Raw genomic sequence first — 17846 nt, 5'->3', positions numbered from 1 at the left:
GTGGAAGTAGCTCGTGCTTCCGGAGGTCGTGTTTTTGACTCAGCTGAGTCCTTTGAAGGAGGCCAAAAAGACAAAATACACCCTCAAAAGAAAAAATGCAGATGGTCTTGATGTTTAATTCATGAACATTCGTTCACCATTTTTGCTGCTAGCAGAGATGCTGGTGTCCTCTGCAGATACACAGCTCTGAGTCTGTCTGTGGCTGAGGCAGCTGCTGGTAGAGGGCCAGATGGTGTGTGATACGCTTGCTTGGTTGTGTGTGACCGTTTATTTATACGCCTCACAGACAGCGGCGGCGGCGGCGGCGGCGCTGCTGTCTGTGCTGCCCCGAGAAGAAAGCTTTTGTTTCAGAGCTTGGGCAGGAGAGAAGACGAAGACGCGGGGACAAAACACATCCCCATTAGATTATCGTGTCAGCCCCGGAACTCTCCGCGGCTGTCGAGCATGTGTACGTCCCCAGGCGTGGGTGCACGGCCCTGCTGACAGGAGCAGGGAAAAACAGCACTCTGATAGCTCGCTATCGCCGGCATTAGCCTGGGAAGCTAGCCATGGATCATTTTAATGCCTCCTCGTGTATCGGAAGCCTCCAGTGCTGGATCGATGATACATGTCCCCCAGCCACCCACAACACCGCAGGCCCGTCACACACACATCCCTCAACCCGACCCTGCAGCACACACACACACACACACACTCACACACACACACGCGATACCCTCCACACAGCCGCCCAATAAACGCTGAGAAAAAGCCAATATCTCTCTCGAAGGCAGCGGAATATGATTAAAGCTTTCATGCCACTGTTATCGTCCCGCGAGCCGTTAGCAGCGAGCGGGATGAGGCAAAGTGAATTACCTCCAGCTGTCAGACCGGAGTCGAGGACCTGTGGCGTTCAAAACAGCGTCGCGGCGCACGCCTGACAGACAGGAGGCACGGGAGGAACGCGCTGGGAAGTCTTTTATGGCGGCGAAAAGTTTCTTTTTATTGTTCCGGCGGAGAAAGAAGGGTAAAACAACAAGTCTCAGCAGCGGCAGCAGCAATGAGATGTGACAGACGAGCAGCTGAGCAGATGTGAGCGGAGCAGACGCGCTTTCATCCACTCACATCACAATAGCTTCAATTTTGCAAGATCACAGTTAATTCCACTTCATCAAACAGTGATTAATTTAGAGATTTTGGACAGGAAATCAACTTAATACTCCTCAAGCATTTAGCATTTCCTTAAAAATCAGAGCTGGAACAAAGGGATAAAAATAGAAACTAAAGAGCAGAGCAGCAACTTCAGAACCTCCTTGGTTCAGGCGTAGTCAGAACGTTCAGGGTTCAGGCGTAGTCAGAACCTCCAGGGTTCAGGCGTAGTCAGAACCTTCAGGGTTCAGGCGTAGTCAGAACCTCCAGGGTTCAGGCGTAGTCAGAACCTTCACGTTCTGATCCAGTCCAGTCCTGAAGAGGCCAATCAGAGGGGCGGTGGTGAGGACAGAGTTGCACCTTCTCTTCCTCCAAATTGCTGCGGCTCCACCTCAGAAGGGCTTTTGTTCAGAGCAGAACTGGTGTTCTGGAGGCGGAGGGTGCCGGGGCCCTCTCTTTGATGCCGTTCCTTTTCATTTGCCACCAACGTTGAAACGTTGACGTCGAGAAAGTCCTGACGGACATCTTTCAAGAGAATCATTTGATGAAGCGAGCGGGGATGTGAACCGCAAGCCTTAGCTTACTAGTTCCTTGATTAACAATGACTCCACCCACAATTGGTGGCCCACACACACACACACACCACACACCACAACACACACACACACACAACAACCAAACACCTCAATCTCAGCAGTGAATAATAAACGAGACCAGGCTCTCTTCTTCCATATCTGGCAACATTTTGGGTTCTCATACACCCTTTGAAGAGACACCACTGAGAATATTTTATACCCCCCCCCCACCACCAACCACCACCCCCCCCACCCCCACAATGCAGGGATCGGGGGATATATAACCACGCCAGCTGGATTTAGGTGGTTGTGGGAGCAGGACAGATACCAACTTATGGATTTCCAGTCAGTTAGCTTTGGCTTGCTCCACGGGCTGGAGGCTATCGTTGCCGTCTCGCCGGCGCCGGGCCCCTGCGGCGTGTTGACGTCCGCGTGGGTGAGACATGACAGCGAAATGACGGACGGTCGTCTCATTTTCAAGCTGTCAGTCGTGCTGTTGATCCTCCGGCTGCCGAGGGAATCATCAGAGGGGGCCGGAGAACCTTCAGCCTTCACTGGGGGAAGTGGACATTTTTAAAATAGCAAAACAGCGATGTGGCCGGTAAATCGTGAGAAGGGGGATGAAAACCCGCTCAGGTAAAGGAAGGAGTGAAGAGGACGTCGGTGAGTTGAATAGGAGGCTGATTACAGCCTGCTGTCAGCCTCGTCAGCGCGCCCGAATCGCTGCCTTTCACGAGTAGCGGGATAATCTGTGATCAGAGACGCGGCCCGAGCCGAGCCTCGTCCAACCTGAGGACACATTAGCATTAAAAGCAGCGCCGCGGCGGCCTCAGCGGCGAGCTCTCGCGTAAAAACTCAGCCTCTTGATAAATTAAGTCAAATAAATTAGGACAGGCGCTCATTTTGTGCCGGGCTGGAAGTGAAAGATGCCTTGGGATTCGCCCAGCGATCGCATCCGTCTCCCTTTTTTACGTTCATTATACGGGAGCAATCATCTCCGCTGACACAATGAGTGCTCCTGAAAAAACCCGGCGCCACTTCATTACTTGACGTCTCAGCAAGCAGCTAATGATTAATGATACAACACGCGGCGTTGCGTCCTCCTCCGAGGAGCGAAGCGTCCCAAATCTGCGGCGGTGCCGCCGGAATCTCGGCAGGGTCGGTCCATGTGTTCGCAGGAGAGCAGCGGGAGAGGAGTGATGAAAATATCCAGCCTACTTTCACACGCGCAGCGACAACATGCTAGCGCCGCCATCCAGCCCCCACGTGATGGGTCCAGTGTTAATGTTCGTTAGTTGGGCTTTAATTTGTTCTGTGGTTCCAGGGTGATAATAAAGATATTTAATCAGACAGCTCTCATCCTGTATTACCCAATGAGCGTGGATCACGTTCAGGGCCAGAACCTGGTCCAGTCCGGGCCAGATTCATGATTGCCTGGGTCTGTTAGTTGAGTTGGATTATGCTAATGAGGTAATCGGTGTCAGAGAGGTGATTTTATGCTGGATAAACACGTTTTAACGACTTCAGCTTCATCGAATTAAAGCAGTTCCCACTTTGGTGCAACGATCTCCAGTTCACCAGAACGAGTTGCTGCGAATCCTCGTGATAACGAGAGCCGCTAACAGCAGCTAAACCGGCTCTGGTCCCTTCACAAAAGGAGACAGATGATAGAAGAGCAGTTCTGTCCAGACCCATCTGGTTGGCGTCTCCAACAAAGGCGCGGCGACGGCGGCGTGGTCAGGATGACCGGCGGCTCCCTTTTCCTGGAGCCTCTGAATGGCAGGTCCTCGCCCCCCTGAGAGGGGCCGGACGTGGGTGTTGATCCAGCATGAAATGAGGTGAGGCCTAAAAATATGAGGCTTGCTACTTTGGGTTAAATGGCTGCCCTCAATTCAGACCTGCAGAGTGACAGAGCTACATCAATAACAGCCCCCCCCCCCCCCACCACACACACACACACCACATACACACACACACTAGCTGGTGGTTTTGTCCCACAATAATCATGATAATAAAAATCCCAACTAAAAGGATTTGAAGGTGTTTTAAGCACTTCTAAACATTAATTTAGCCTTTCTATCTTATTCTATCTTAAAATAGAAGCAATAACAAAGCTGTTCCAAGCCAAAGGTCCCGACGGCGTTTCAGCTGGTGCTGGGTGAGCGAGGAGCTTTAGGACGAGCTGGACAGGACGGGGCTGCAGAGGTCGAACCTGCAGGGTGATGAAGGTGAGGACGACTTTCTCCAACGAGCCTCTAGTCTGGAGAGGTTTCAGAGGTGGATAGTTTCCTCTTTGATTTGAAGGCTTTGTGATTCTCTTTGCTGACTCAGGTAAAGGCAGGAGGCCTAAACACCAGACAGTGGATCCAGGAGGATCATGGGCTCATGACCATGGAACATGTTGCGTCATCACGGTCTTCTGTGATTGACCCAGAATTCTCCATCACACATCCCGATGGACAGGTGTTCTGTTTATTACAATGAGGTCCAACTGCAGCACGACTGACCCAAAAAGAGCATCGAAGCGAGGCGGAGTCTTTAAGAGAGGCGGAGTTTGGCTGAAGGTCATGATTACAGGGGAGGCGGAGTCTGAAATCAAGATTACAGGAGAGGCGGAGTCTGAAATCAAGATTACAGGAGAGGCGAGTCTGTCTGAAGTCATGATTACAGGGGAGGCGGAGTCTGAAATCAAGATTACAGGAGAGGCGGAGTCTGAATCAAGGTTACAGGAGGGGCGGAGTTCTGAAGTCAAGGTTACAGGAGAGGCGGGGTCTGAAATCAAGATTACAGGAGAGGCGGATCTGAAGTCAAGGTTACAGGGGGGCGGGGCTGAAATCAAGGTTACAGGAGAGGCGGAGTCTGAAGTCAAGGCTACAGGAGAGGCGGAGGTCTGAAGTCAAGGTTACAGGAGGGGCGGAGTCTGAAGTCAAGGTTACAGGAGAGGCGGAGTCTGAAGTCAGGGTTACAGGAGGGGCGGAGTCTGAAATCAAGGTTTTCAGGAGAGAGACCCAAACATGAAGACATAAAATAATATGTCAATAGTTCTGGTATATATATCAATCAACAGCCTGTTGAAAACAGAATTTGATTGTTGTTGTAATACTATAAATTCCTCTCCTAAAAAGACTCTTTTATTGGAGTCCAACTGGAGGAGTTCACAATCCTTGATCTTGAACTAAAGCTCACCTTTATTTGAAATAAGCTGCGTTATTGATCTTGGTGTTGATGAAGGACATCGGACACATGAGCCGCATCCCGCCGTGGTTTTTCAAAACAACCTCACATATAAATCTCGGGGGGGGCTCTGGAGCACATATTTAGTGAGGAGCACCGGGGCAGCCGAGGCTGTGAGGCACTCAGCAAAGGCAGGACCAGAGCGCGCTGGCGCACTGCAGCAGATGGCCTCCTCCTCCCATCATCTCCTCGTTCATCTGCGCCCGTCGGAGGAAGACGAAGGCGCTCCAGAAACGTCCGCCCCGCTCGGAATCCGGGGTGGAGGGTCATTCCTCATGAAAGACACGGGTCACCTCGGATTAGGGATTGTGGTGTGTGTTCCTGGGCTGCACATCAGCCTAGATTAGTCTCAAGTGACTCCCTGGGAGGTTTTGGTGAGCAAAATGGTCCTAAAATCTATTTAAAAAGTCTCCAGTGAACTCAGCTTCACTTAGTGGCTTTTTTTCCCCGCAATCTGGTTTGGCGAAAACTCTGTTTTCTTCTTAGCTCTGCTGAATGAGACGCAACGTGAATCTGAGGAACAATGTTCAAAATTAGATCTTGCATGTAGAAACGAAAAACCTGACACTCGTTTTTTTTTTTTTTTATATGTCAGCTATTGTTTCCCGATCATCCAAATCCCAGTTTTCAGCTCCACAGACTTGACGCTGTGACAGGACGTGAGAGGCAAGGAGACCACAGTGTCCTAATTCTGTCAACCCCCCCCCCCCCCCCCCGCCCCCCCCTTGACTGGGCCCAACACATGCATTCACACCCCGGCCAGCACAACCAATAAATCCCCGTCGTCTGATACAACCGGAGGGAAAGTTTTCAGCCGCTGACATCATCGCTGCTCCTGTCTATTTTGGATTAGTCCTTATTCAGGATCGGTCATCAACGCGCTGCTCTGCACTGGTTTGAACTGGAATTAAACGCGTCTGAATTGGTCACCTCGGAGGAACGTGTCCACGGGAATATTCACATTCCGCACGGTCATCGCTCATCGCCACCATTCGTCCACGGAAGTTGGGGAAGGAAGTGACACTTAATATTCCCTCTTCAGACTATCTCTGGAGGGCCATTAGGGCTGACGCATGTTCCCCCGGGTACACGTGTCCTCCTCAAAGAGCCGCCCATTAATCTTGAGAACCTCCTATCAGCGCTGACCGTCCTCCTATCACCAAGTCTCTCAGTCACCCTCAGATATTATTATCTGCAATGACAAATTGAGGGAGCGGTGGGACGACCTTGCCTCCTCGTGCGCGGAGCGGCGGTTAATTGCGCGCCCAAACAGTCAGACGGGCAATTTTGCCCGCCGGTTTAAACAATATCTCGCACTCCTTTGATGCGTCTGCGCGCTAGCTCAACACAACCTCCCGTTGTGTAATTACCTGCTCGTTAATGTAACTCGGGTCAAATGATGACCCGCCAGACAACCGGAGCACAAAGACGCTGTTGTCCAACACACTGTTCTGACGAGGAACAGCTCAGAATGGGCTTCAGCCTCACATCAGAGACTTGGACCGCTCGCTCGTGGCGTCGGTCCTGGGCGGAGAACTCGTGACCATATGCTGAGCGTCCCCTTTCATGTCTTTGATGAGTAGAGGACAGGAAAGTGGGTTGCGTGGGTGGCCAGTTTGGCCAGTGGACGAGTCCATCTTTTCTTTTTTTTTGCTGCACTTTACCACCGATCCGAGGTCGGACCGTTGAGTCGTACCGTCCGTCAGTGTTGCATTGTGGGAGGAGCTTGTGAGAGTTGACATTTTCCAGCATATAGTCAGTATAAGCTTCTGCTGGAGGCTCAGACGTGATGGAAAAAAGAAAAGCCAAACTTGGGGCCGATCCGGATTCCTAGGGTAGCAATAAAAACTGGATGCAAAGCGCAGGTTTTGTTAGTAAATCGTGCACTTTTATGCAAATCCGTTGCCAGCAATTTCCATATATTCACTCATCTGTCATCTCAGCCAGACCTTCGACATCCAGCATGCAAAGGAGGGTGTGCGCGCCCGCCTGTGAGGACCCAAGGCTGTGATTTGCATGGAAAATGGGCAAACCTGATTGGGGAGAGTGATGGACAAACAAATTAGCTGATCTGGGGCTCGGGGTTGGACGCCAGCAAAGAAACAACTTAGCTGAGCAAAATTTGGGATGGCAAAGAGGCCATAAAAATCTGTCACAGCATGATTGGGCAATCACGGAGCCTGTGTGGAGCACAAGGACATATTGAATCAGCTAATGAGATCACAGCTCAGCCACAGGTCTGCGGCCCGTCGGTCTGATAAAAGTGACAGGAAAACATTTAGCGCCTCAGAATTGTCCAAGTTCCGTGGATTCAGCATCGACTCCCCCAAATCCAATGGTGTGTGAGGTTCAACCCTTTAACAGAGCTCAGATTCTCTCATATTTATGTAATTAAACACCTGAATAATCTGTGATTTAAACAACCTTCGGTGTGTAATTACAACAAATAAAGGTTCTACTGGCAGCATTTGCAGTCAGAACACCCCCACAGTGCCACATTTGGCTTTTAGACGCTTGGAAATATTGAGCCATGCTGTAAAGAAATGCACCTTTTAAGGACGCTTAGCCCTTTTATCTTTGCACAAAATCGCGGCAGAGATCCACTGCTCGTGTCTGCTTCCGACGTTGGTAGATTTAGAGGAACGCGTCCCAATTATCGGTGACAGAATCTGCACCCGGGGCTGGTTGGATTCATCCCAAACTGTCGGCCAAAAAACATGTTTACCAATGAGTTCAGTGCAGAACAAATAGTCATTACCTGAGTTCAGAGAGGTTAAGTGTTGCACTTCTGCAGCAGAATTATTGCTTGTTTGTTCAGAGTGCTGCCTTGTAAAAGGGAATAAATATACTGTGGCTATGAACCCCCCCACTGGGAATTCTAACCAACCCTTTGCCCTCACTCTTGGACTTTTACACTTTAAAAACAGCTAATGAAGCAATAAGGGCGTCAGCATTCTTGAGTGATGGAGTATTTCAGGCCTTTCTCAGGTCATGTTCAACAAGCGTCTCGAGAGAGATCGGCGCCGTGCTGGAGAAACATTCATCAACTACAACATCTTGGTGAGGTGGGGGTCGAGCGCGTGGTGTTTCTCCTGAAGAACAGGTCTCCTCGGAGTGTTTGGTCAGCGTTGCTGGGGGGCTTGATGATCCTGAGGGTCTAGACGCTACACACGAGTGCTAACGCAGTGCTAACGCATATGTCGTGCTCTTGTGAGCAAAGACGGTGCGTCATCCTTAACAGGAGAAACGTCCAGAGAGACGACTGAAGCCCCCCTCCCCAGCTGATGACAAAGGCCGTCCCGCTTATAAATTCTGCTCAGCAACCAACGTGCATGAAAACACGAGCTAAAGTCAATTTAGAGGGCTAATGGGTGTTTATTGGAATGTCGGTGTTCAGTGGACTCATTTAGCGTCCGCAGGGTTCTTCCTGCTGTCCCGATGCAGCTGATTACCTCTAATATTTCAGGGGAGTATCTGGGGACGGGGAGTCGCCGTGGTGCCATCGAAGCGATCTCTGGCGGACGGGGGCTTAAATAGAGGCTAAACAGCGACGATGCTGAACGCTCCTCTGTTGAAGCTCATTACCCGCTCTCAAGCACCAGAGACCTGGCTCAGCTTCATGCGAGCAACTTTCCTGCAAGGAGGAGGGTGATTATAACACTTGCCTGACAAGAGCTCTTTTCCGCTCTCCTTTGTCCTCATTTCCTGCCGTTCCTCCCTCGCCATCGCGCTGCGGTCGGTCGGCCACTTATTTTAGCGCTTTTTTCCTTTCCGTCCTTTCTCTCCGCCAGTGGTATCTCAAAGCCATTCATCCTCGGAGTGATTTCCCTTGAGTGTTGACACTTGAGAAACAAGCTAGCCGTTGAATGGGGAGGAAAAGCTTACTCAGCACAGAACGCTCATTTGCAAACCCCAGCCTTTAATGCACACAGAGGGGAGCAAAGATCTATACGGTGATCCGAAGGTTTGGGGGCGAGTTGAAGCGAAGCACAGATTAATGTCCACACAGGACGTCGTCCAGCCGGAGACCTACGCGTTCTCTGCCAAGGCTCCATGTACTCCAGTCCCAGATGGTCAAAGATGTCCTTTTCAGTCCCGCTGCCAGGAACTCCTCCTAGAGAGGACAAACACCAAAGTGCACGTCAGTGACGGCCCGATTGCCCACGTGACACGTGACACAACCTCCCCAGCTTAAGTTTTCCAGCGTTGAAAACTGTCCAAATGTGTCGCATCTGTCCTAGTGCGTCCTTTTATCGTTTTATTCCCCCCAGTTGCTGTAACCATGGCACCGTCCAGCCCATAACACGCTAACCTCGCTCCATGTGATTACACTTTGCAGAGGATTTTTCCCTGACAAATCGCACCAGGGCTATTAACTGTGGGCCACAGGCCGACCGACCGCCACGTGATGGGCTTGCATCTCCATGGCAACGGCGCCTGACTCACCTCAGAGGCCAGAAAAAGAGAGGGCTGCGATTCTGACACGTTCTGCCTTCAAGTGCTAAACCAGACCCGACATGGTGTAAAGTGGTGGCGGGAAAAAAAACGAGAACACGTCAGCTCAACCTGCCAGGCCGGGGCGGAGGCGGCTGGGAGCGACAGGCCGACATGCACGCCGCCGCACGGCGCCGCTCGCGGCCCCCCCACCCCACTCTTATTTTTAATGCCTTTGGACAGGTTAGCCGGGCAGGTTCACACTGTTACCAGGAACAGGCAGGACAGGAGCTCACGGCGGCGGCGGCTGGCAGCGACTCCACCGGCGGCCAAGGCCCCCCCCCCCCGCCCCCCCGCCTTCCTTGTCTGCCATGACGGCCGATGCAGTAAGTATTTGTTTTCTCGTCGGTGTCCAGGGGCTCCACTTTGGTTATATCGCTGATTATTAATCATAAAATTGACTGAAAATTGTCCCTCGGCTAACGAGTTCATCCGTTGGCCTCAGCTATTTTAAATCGTGTGATCGTATAGCAAAAGGCCCCGGGCTGACAGGGGCCCGGCCCCGTCTCACTTTAATTGCTGATTGCGTAACACACAAAAAAAAGCCCAAAACTCCACGGCTCACCGGCCCTTTTTCCCACCCGACTGTGTCAAGTCGACACGCCGCTAACACACCCTTATTACCTCCTCTATAAAACACAACTGAGGGGGGGGGGGTTGTGGTTAAACATCAATAATGCAGATGAGTTTATTTAATTAGGTACATTTAGTGTAATACCTGATATAAAGGTATTAGCTGAGGACGCAGGACTTAGCCGTTGTGAGAATGAGATCGCGCCCTCAGCGTGCACGTTTGAGCCGGTATTCACTAGAAATCTGCGCTCTGGAGGCGTCGGCGGGTTTGGTTAAGAGGCAACTGGTTGAAGCAGGTCCAGGCTGAGGGGAGAGTCTCGCCGTGGAATCTGAGATGAGGTGAATAGTTTAACCTGAGCGCGTTCTCTCTGCCGCCCCCGGAACAATGTTTGGAGTCCATCCACATTTCCATCATCGTGGACGCTGCAGAGGACGCAGAGGACGACTGAGACAACCCACAAACAAGCAGGAAAGAGGAAAGAGATTCCAAGCGTGACCAATTTAGCCGTTGTCCTGGATCAGAGATAAGGCCCTTTCTCTGCTTCCCCAGTCTGCTTTGCTCAACTCTCACAATCCCCCCCGGCTCCTGGGGGGGGATGCTGCGTGAGCCCTCGCTTCTCTCTCACAACCTTTACGTACCTCTGAGCCCCCCCCCCCCACCACCACACCCTTCAGGCATTCACACACCATGTTTATTTCCACAGCTTTTTGGTGGTATTTCAAAACAGCCTGTGAGGAGCAGAAGAGGGGTTGGTTGGGGGCACTGGTCTGCTGGACGTGTTCATTTTCTCGGTGACACGGCTCCGGGACCACAAGCTGGACTGGAAGCTGTTGTGCCGCTCCGAGCCGGCGTCCTTGACTTAATAAGCTGCTAATCAGCTACACCATTCTGCCTCTGCCACATAATGACATCCCTGGTGGATGGGAACATGTATCTGTTCCTGAGAACATCTGCCCCTCCTCTGCTTGCCCGTCAGCCCCTCCACCTCTCAGCCCACCGCCTGATGGATGAGACCGATGGACGGGGGGGGGGGCTGCATCCAACATCCTCATGGCTATGGGAAGGCAGAAAATCACAGCGCTTAAAAGCTCCTTTATTTACAGTTTGGGAGGGTGAAATGAACAGGAAGTAGCTTAAATTGAGATCAACTCAAAGGAAAGGAGGAGAAATCTCTAATCATGAGCTAATTCAGTGATTTCATTTAGCTATACTGATTACCTTTTCCCCTCAGTAAAAAATAAAGAGCTTGAAGAAGAGCGTCTGTCCAAAATAACTGCGTGTGAGTTGATTTTTAATATCCTCGTCAGTGGAAGAACCTGAGCTGTTGTGGCGTCGTCAAAAAGGAGAAAAAGATATTAAAACAAACAAGAAAAGCTGCGTCTCTGTAGGGATCTTTCCCTGTTGTCAGATGATAAAAACATTCCCTGTTAAGCGCCAGACAGCACGAGATATCTTAGCAGCACAGTGGGACAACAAATACCGGAAGAAGGCAAAGAGAGCCGACCTAAGGTCATGTGGAGAATTATTCAAAGCAGCCCAGCATGCTAATGCACGTTACACAAAATATCTGGAGGATGTATCTGAACAGGAGCCTTATGAAGCACTGTCACTGTTATGAGACGCCCGACTTCCTGTTCAGGAGCGGCGACGCATCAAGAGCTCCAGCGTTGAGGTCAAGAACTCGCCGAGTCTCATCAGAACTTCTGAGGGAACCTCCCATGTTTCGGGTCACGTGGTTTTATAGCGGAAGCAGCGTTTCAACACGGACGGCTCCGTCGGAGGATCAACCAGGTTCTGTGCGATGACGATTGCCACGAGATCAAGAACAAAGAAACTGTCTGGAAGCCGATTTTTATTTATTGCAGAACCCGGAAAAGGCTGCGGGAAGTCAATTATCCCCCTGTGTCTTCCTCCTGCCACAAACCCACCACTCCCCACGCTCCAGGCTGCAGCAGCAACAAGGGGGGCGCAGACACCTCACTAATCACAGCAGCAATTAGCGCAAGCATCATAAAGCGCCGCCTATGAAACAGCTATCGACTTGTGTTATTGTCATTACTTATGCTTCTCCAGCTTTCTCATCAGCCCGTGAACTGGCCAGAGAAGCAGCTGGGTGACAAATAATGGGCTCCTAATCAGAAACAATGAGATCATCACTGGCGTTATGGCGCCGTGCTCCTGGGGAAGAGTAAACATTTGCAAATCAAAGTTACTTAGCTAGCCAAGATGCATTCAGGGATTCAGTCAAGCCAAGCCAAGGCTTTTCAGTAGCTTTAGCAAAAACAATCTTCTGATGTGTTGGAATGCTGTGGTTGTGTTGTGCTATTGGGGCGTTCCCGCTGCAGGAACCTTTAACTGAATCCCTGCTCCAAGGTCGGCCTTGGAAAACCCCCCGGGAGGGGCTTGAGGTTCACTGGGCGCCGTCTGGAAATCACCGAGTCTTCAGTCTTTGCGTTTGCCAGCTGAAAGCGTGTTCACGACCCATCAAAAGTCGCTGGGACGTCCCTGAGGAGGTCCTACAGTGGAGACACGACAATCAAGGAACGCTAAGTTCCTGCCCCGGCATTTTCCAGGAGCTCCTGCTGTGGAGCTCAGTGCTCCTCCAACCATTGCCCAACCTCTCACCTCCTAATTCAGGGTTTGCTCTGCTCTATGTCCCACTGACCTCACAGCCGTTTGCATTTTACACGTGATGTATCGGCGTCGATGTGATGTCACAGTATTCGAGGATGCTAATGCTAACAGATCCTGGTGTGTATCGGTCCAAAAGTCGCAGACCCTCCTCAGCACAATGAGCAGCTGACTTCCACTCACGCTAAGCAATTCTTAGCTGCAGTCATTGCCGCGTTTAGCTTTTATAGCTATAAAACCGTTCCTTGGCAGGCGACAGCAGAGGTCATGATGCAGAGGCTGTTTGCTTAGCAGCATCGTTTTTAATATATCAAACTTTATGTGATATCATTTTCAGCTGTATTGTAAAAAAAAGCCGGCGGCTCCAGAGCAGGATGTGACTCCTCATGCCTCTGTTGTAAATCAGGTGGTTTTAGAGAGGGCAAGTTTACTCTGGGGGGCAATAATGTGAATATTTCATGGGCCTTTAATTTTTTTTGGGGGGGGAGGGGTTCTCCTTAGGTTAGGGTTATTTCAGTTCCTTTTCTTTGTGACATATGATGTCACCAGACAAGAGACTCATTTTGACCCCTGGTAAGCTAGCAAAGGACAGATCAAAGACGGGAAACAAGGCAAAACATTTCTTTCTTCAAAGAGGGCATTAACTCTGCCAATTCAAGCACCTCTGCCAATTTTGTGGCAGTTTAACCGATAGCCTGGAGGGGTACGTCGCTATCGGATGGAGACCAGAAGAATCCTTCATTCATGCACGTGTTTGATGAAACAAATAACGTGTGTTACAGAGGGACAGCACGAGACTGGTTTAGATCAGGTTTATCTGATAGATACCAGTTTGCTCATGTCCATGGTGTTCCCTCCTCATACAGTAGGGCTAGCCATGGAGTTCCACAAGGTTCTGTACTTGGAACAGTCCTTTTTACCTTGTACATGCTTCCCTTAGGAAACAAGCTTCAGACCTGTCTTAAAGACATAAAGTCCTGGATGTCCTGGAATTTCCTTTAAAATTCAGACAAAACTGAGGTCATGGTGTTTGGTCCGGAACCTCTCAGGGACAGATTAGATTGTGGCAGGACTAGCAATGACACCAGTATTTGTTAGTTCTCTTTATGAATGACAAAACCAGAATGAATCCTAAAAGTGCACCGGAAACATCAGGGTGCAGAAGGCACCCCCAGCCCATAATCCTCCTGGGTGAGAGGCACCCGCCTGCCTGATCACATGATCACTCCAGATGACATTTCTGAAGCCTCCAGCTGATCCAAAATGCTGCAGCTAGAGGCCGAGGCTGCCGAGCTACATGGTTTATGACCCTCCCCGGTCCTCTCCTTCCTCTCCTCTTCTCTCCTGACTTCTGTCCTGTCCTCCTCTCTTCTCTCCTCTGTCCTGTTCAATTTTCTTTTCATTTCCTTGTGTCGTATTTTCTGCCATAGTTTTTAAAAAAAGTGTCTTTTTTTCTTCCAGCTCAAAAGAATCGGGTGTTTCATTGTTAAAAATCAATGCTTTTATTTCTATACCTCATTATTTCACAATAAAAACACACACTGTAGCTCTCATACAGAAGGCCTAACTTATGAAACGTTAACCTCAATTAGTGGTCAAATAGTTGGTTTTGTTCTGGTGGGAGAAGGTCCCGATGGCTCTTCAGCGCTGAAGGTTTCCCACACCTCTACCATCCCATATTCATCTTCAAAGAGATACTGATAAAAGCCACCATGAAAGCATTAAACCAAGTCTGTTTTAAAGTGGTGGCTTTGACTCTACATGTGATGAAACAAAGCATTTTATCCAGTGGGACAGTCAGCAAATGCAGTGACTCAACACAAAGATGGACGAATGCATCCCGAAAACAATGAGAGCAGACGTCTTCAGAAGTGGACGACCAGAGCGTCCAGAGCCGTGGCAGATGACGGAGAGGAAGCTGAGTTACAGCGTGGACAGTTTTGAGGGCATGATGCTGAACGAGAATCTTCTCAGAGGCATCTTTGCGTATGGATTCGAGAAGCCTTCCGCCATCCAACAGCAGGCCATTGTTCCGTGCATCAAAGGCTTTGATGTCATCGCGCAGTCCCAGTCGGGCACTGGCAAGACGGCCACCTACGTCATCGCCGCCCTGCAGAGAATCGACATGATGAAAGAGGACACCCAGGCTATTATTCTCGCACCCACCAGGGAGCTGGCCAACCAAATTCAGAAAGTGGTGCTCAGTCTGGGGGACTACATGGGGGTCCGTTGCCATGCCTGCATTGGGGGGACGAGCATTCATGAGGACATGGAGAACCTGAGGTCAGCGAACCCTCACGTCATGGTGGGAACACCAGGTCGCGTCTTTGACGTATTAGCACGCAGGGCCGTCTCTGCCAAGGCCATAAGACTGCTGGTGCTTGACGAAGCTGATCAGATGCTGGGTAATGGCTTCAAGGACCAGATTCATGAAATCTTCTGTAAGCTGCCCACCAATGTCCAAGCCATCCTGCTGTCGGCGACCATGCCAGCTCATGTCCTGGAGGCCACAAAGATGTTCATGCAGGATCCAGTGAAAATTCTCATTAAAAGGGAGGAGCTGACCATGGAGGGCATTCAACAGTTCTACATTAAGACTGAAACAGAAGAGAAGAAGCTGGAAAGCCTGTGTGGCCTGTACAGCACGCTCACCATAACTCAAGCTGTCATTTTTGTCAACACCAGAAAAAAGGCCGAATGGCTGACTCAGGAGCTGATGTCCAAGGATTTCACAGTCTCCGTTCTGCATAGTGAGATGGGGCAGAGCGAGAGGGATACCACCATGAAGGAGTTCCGCTCCGGCTCCAGCCGAGTGTTCATCACCACCACCGACTGCTGTCCCGAGGGATCGATGTTCAGCAAGTGTCGCTGGTCATCAACTTTGACCTCCCGACCAAATTAGAGAGCTACATCCACAGGATCGGTCGCAGTGGCCGGTTTGGCAGGGGGGGAGTGGCGATCAACATGGTGACGGAAGAGAGCCAACCCATGCTGGCCATTATTCAGAACTTCTATGACTTCAAAATCAAGGAGCTTCCTGCAAACATGGTCGATATTGTCTGAAAGGCTTCGAGAGTTTCAAAGCTAAAAATCACAAATACCCAGGTTCCTGTGATGCGCAGCACCGTTTTCCAAACCTGATCGTCAACGCCTGCTTTTGAAAAATGTATCAGCCGAATTTCCTTGTATTGATGAATAAAAATGAAATTTGAAATGCAGCTTGTGCTCCCTGTCTTGTCGTCTTCTTCTACTCATCTGTGATTGGTCCGCTGACACAGCAGCCTCCATTCCCAGACTTCCCTCACCCTAAAGAGTTCCTCCACCTCTTCCTGGGGTATTACGAGGCACAGTTCTATGTTCTATGTTCTACAGTTCTATGTTCGAAGTTTGCATGTCACCATTGTTTATACTATTTGCTACTCAAAGTTGCTATTTTCACCTGGACTCTACATCTTCTCGACCACTGTGGCATCAAGGTAATGAGCATCTAGTGTCTTTATTAGCATTGGCCATTTTTATTGTCTATGCTCAAGCACCAAAAGCATCATCCACTCACGTAAAGGGTCATTACGGTTGGTAATAACTATTTTAACACACTTTTTGCCCATCACTGATCCAGACTATTTGCTGACACGACCTTCTCTCTTTTGGAACTGGATATATGATTCTTTCTCTAACCGGGGTTTTACCCCCACACTTCTCTGGGGTTTGGAGACATCTTGTTAACATATTTAGTTGGAGAATTCCTGTTTTCCACACTCACGAGTTTCTCTCTCATGTGTGGAGCCTGTGAGGGTTGCCGGAGTCTTCTATAGACCCAAACACAACACTCTTCTAATGATAACAAGAAATTAACTTTCTCTGCTCCACTGAAGAAGCCCATAAATAATTAATTGGTTTGTTGAAGTGGGGCTGGTTTTGCATGACCAATTTGCTTCCTCCACCCGACTGTAATCAGATGCTGCTGCCTCAGCGTTCCTTCATTTATTTTTTGCTCAATTAAAACAGCAAATATTTTTAGGTGGTGTGATAGTCGGGAATATCTGAGCTCTCTGACTCTACAGAGGAGTCAGCAGATCCGGAAGAAGTTCCTGCAGTATGAATATTTCATCAATGATTCCTGTTGAATCAGGCAGTCGGTCCTTCAGTGGAAGTAGACTTTTGTACAAGCCTGTTGTCCTCCACAGATGTGGACCATGTGGACCAGACCACAGAGGTTGTAGCTGCTCCAGACCTTCTGCCCCCGCCGGGAAAGCGTGATATCGCCATCACGAATGCAATCAAACCCTGCAAACTGGGCGTAGCTTTGTAATCTTGTCCAATCTCAGGAAGCTTGGGTTGGTAATTGAATGCTGACTTCCTTTTAATAAGCATGACAGGTGCTGCGAGGTGATCACATGCACCATGTGAACCATCTGGTACTTTGTGGATCTCCCTCATGATAGTCAGTCAAAGTGTGACTTATTTATCCTGGGAAATTCCGCCCCGGTGGACTCGCCGTTTCCTCGCTCGTATCGTCACATTCCGAATCGCATTAAACAGCGAGTCAGCAACAGCGTGCCTAATCTACGCACACAACTCGACGTTGTTTACCATGAAGGAAATTTGCCACAGGCGATCTCCGTGACAACGGCAAATCTGTGACCGAATCACTGTGCATCATAGGACAAGCGATTTGGAGCCGCGGCTTAAGAAATTGTTTCCGCCACGGTTGTCTTCTCTCACCTGGGCGGCTGGACATCGCTCATGACCAAAGGGGTCAAAGAAAAACTTGCTCAGACTGATTCACGTGTCTCTAGTTGAACTTTGGCCACAACGTGGAGAAAAATGCTCAACTGCACGTGGAAATGCATAGTCAACATAAACGATTATATTAAGATTCTCGCCTTTGCTTTCAATGAGCTCCGGTTTCTGCAGGTCAACAATCGGGATCTAAACTAGCTCTAACCAGCTTCGTGGAGAAATGGATTTCAATGGAAAAGCTGGCAAAGAGTTGCTGAACAAGAAATAATGCCTTTAAAGATCACCATGTTCCCACAAGCTGCCTATCTTTAGACATTTTGAGGCTAAGCCAACATTTAAGGGGAGTGAGGTGCGAACCCATCAGAGTTCTACTTGAATGAGTACCTTGACAGGTAAATCAGAGCCAGAGAGAGATTTGAACAGTCTATTTCATATCCAACAAATTCACCTCACAGGAACTTGATTCC

General features: G+C 49.8%; 1 pseudogene; it reads left to right on the top strand.

The window, feature by feature from the left end:
* The first annotated feature begins 14395 nt into the window (after positions 1-14395).
* LOC115249680 (eukaryotic initiation factor 4A-I-like) lies at positions 14396-15845 on the top strand (annotated as a pseudogene).
* Positions 15846-17846: the final 2001 nt, after the last annotated feature.

Source organism: Takifugu rubripes, chromosome 4 (genome assembly GCF_901000725.2).
Source record: "Takifugu rubripes chromosome 4, fTakRub1.2, whole genome shotgun sequence".
NCBI lineage: Eukaryota > Metazoa > Chordata > Actinopteri > Tetraodontiformes > Tetraodontidae > Takifugu > Takifugu rubripes.
The sequence above is the reverse complement of the archived record's forward strand: the minus strand, read 5'-3'. Positions and strand labels throughout refer to the sequence as shown.